We start from the raw sequence: 2,349 nt of genomic DNA on the forward strand, positions 1-2,349 counted from the left end.
AAAGGAACAGAAAAACAAAAATGCATCATGATCAGAGGAACTTTTCATTTTTAGGGGGCAACTGATGCACCCTAATATACATACATATATATACACACACTTCTTCTTTCATTAATGAGATAAATGACATTTAGCATCATTGACAGTTTGAGGGAAGGCCAAGAGCCTGAACCCACTTCTTCTTCTTCTGCCGATTTATTGGCGGTTAGCAATCGACGTGTATTACCGCCATCTACCGGGCTGAGGTGTGATCTCAAGGGATATTAAATTGCAGACTGATTATAAAAAAAAAACCCAACTAAATTCTGTTTGCTAGTTGAGTGTCCTTTAAATACTGTGTTAGAGCTGTTACTGCTGATTGTGTGAATGGCTGACTTAATAAGTTGTCTATAGTTACAGGTTTTCTCAATGCCCTCCCCATCTTCTCTCTTTCACTGGAATACTGTGTACAGTGTATAAGAACATGCTCAACCTTTTCTATTTCTCCACAGTATGCACAGGCCCTAGAATGATGTTTCCCTATTGTATACAACCCACTATTTAGACTTTTGTGCCCTATCCTCAGCCTAGTCAACCAAACCTCCTCCTGTCGTTTCAGTTCACCACCCCTTCTAATCACCACCTCCTTTTGTAAATTATATACACTACTGTTCAAAAGTTTGGGGTCACTTTGAAATGTCCTTATTTTTGAAAGAAAAGCACTGTTCTTTTCAATGAAGATCACTTTAAACTAATCAGAAATCCACTCTATACATTGCTAATGTGGTAAATGACTATTCTAGCTGCAAATGTCTGGTTTTTGGTGCAATATCTCCATAGGTGTATAGAGGCCCATTTCCAGCAACTCTCACTCTAGTGTTCTAATGGTACAATGTGTTTGCTCATTGCCTCAGAAGGCTAATGGATGATTAGAAAACCCTTGTACAATCATGTTAGCACAGCTGAAAACAGTTGAGCTCTTTAGAGAAGCTATAAAACTGACCTTCCTTTGAGCAGATTGAGTTTCTGGAGCATCACATTTGTGGGGTCGATTAAATGCTCAAAATGGCCAGAAAAATGTCTTGACTATATTTTCTATTCATTTTACAACTTATGGTGGTAAATAAAAGTGTGACTTTTCATGGAAAACACAAAAATTGTCTGGGTGACCCCAAACTTTTGAACGGTAGTGTAGATACCTTCCTTTCTCCTCTGTATTCCATTTCTCCTGCCACATTTTGTTGATGTTGTCTTTAATTATTACTTTAATTTCTGCCTTGCTTAATGGGACTTCTAACTCAACCTCATTTGCCTTGATGGCCTCTTTGGCCATTTTATCCACTCTCTTGTTACCCTCAACCCCCTTATGATCTGGAACTCATGTGAATTGAATAAAAGTTTTATGTTGATTTATCTTAAATATGAGGTGGTTAATTTCATCTAAGAGGTCTTGTCGGCATGTAGATTTTCCACTCTGGATACTATTTAAGGAAGACATAGAATCTGAACAAATAACTGCCTTACTAGGCTTCACCTCCTCCACCCACTGCAGGGCCAGTATAATAGCCATCATTTCTGCTGAAAAAATTCACAAGTGATCTGACTAGGGTTGCCACCATTCAGAAATGAAAATAAGGGACGCCCACCACGGCTCCTTGGGGCATGACCACCATGGGCACGACTCCCATGGGGTGGGGTGTCCGCAGCAGTGGTATGTTTTATTTTGTAGGTGTTTTTAGTAAAGGGGTGATCAAGAAAGCAATTACTCATACTTAAAGCTTGAAATGCTTTATTGCCAATGCTGTAAAAATGTATAATGTACAAGTGGGCAACAATGAACTTTTAAAATATAATCTAAATATACTGAGAATTTAATATCACTGTAAATGTAAGTGCATAACTGTTCTTGGTGTAGGGACTCTCTTTGTGAACCTTGGGGACATTTTTACTTAGAGAGGAAAAAAGAGAACAAAAAAACAACAAAAACACAACAAACATGTATGTCTGCTTATTCAAGAATGCAGAAAACAAGAAAGTGCAAAACATTACTCCTTCCCTCAACAGTCCTGAGTTCATCAGGAAGTGTTGTGTTTCTCTTGTCTGTGGAGTAGACCAGATTTAAACAGTCAACAGATTTCCCTCACTTCTTTTTCCAAGTGTACTTCTTGTGACTCCTTGCTGCACTGAGTAACTCTTTGTCTTTCAAAGCACTGTTGTAAAACTCTGAACAGGACTGCTCAAAGTTTCGAGTGATCAGGAGCTCACTCCTTATGAGCTCCATGGAGCACCTGTTCCTGCAGTCACTCCATTTGTTGGCCATTCTTGAAAATACCCTTTCCACTTATCCAGTGGATGCTGGGATGCTCAAGA

The sequence above is a fragment of the Neoarius graeffei genome, chromosome 4, assembly GCF_027579695.1.
Source record: "Neoarius graeffei isolate fNeoGra1 chromosome 4, fNeoGra1.pri, whole genome shotgun sequence".
Taxonomy (NCBI): domain Eukaryota; kingdom Metazoa; phylum Chordata; class Actinopteri; order Siluriformes; family Ariidae; genus Neoarius; species Neoarius graeffei.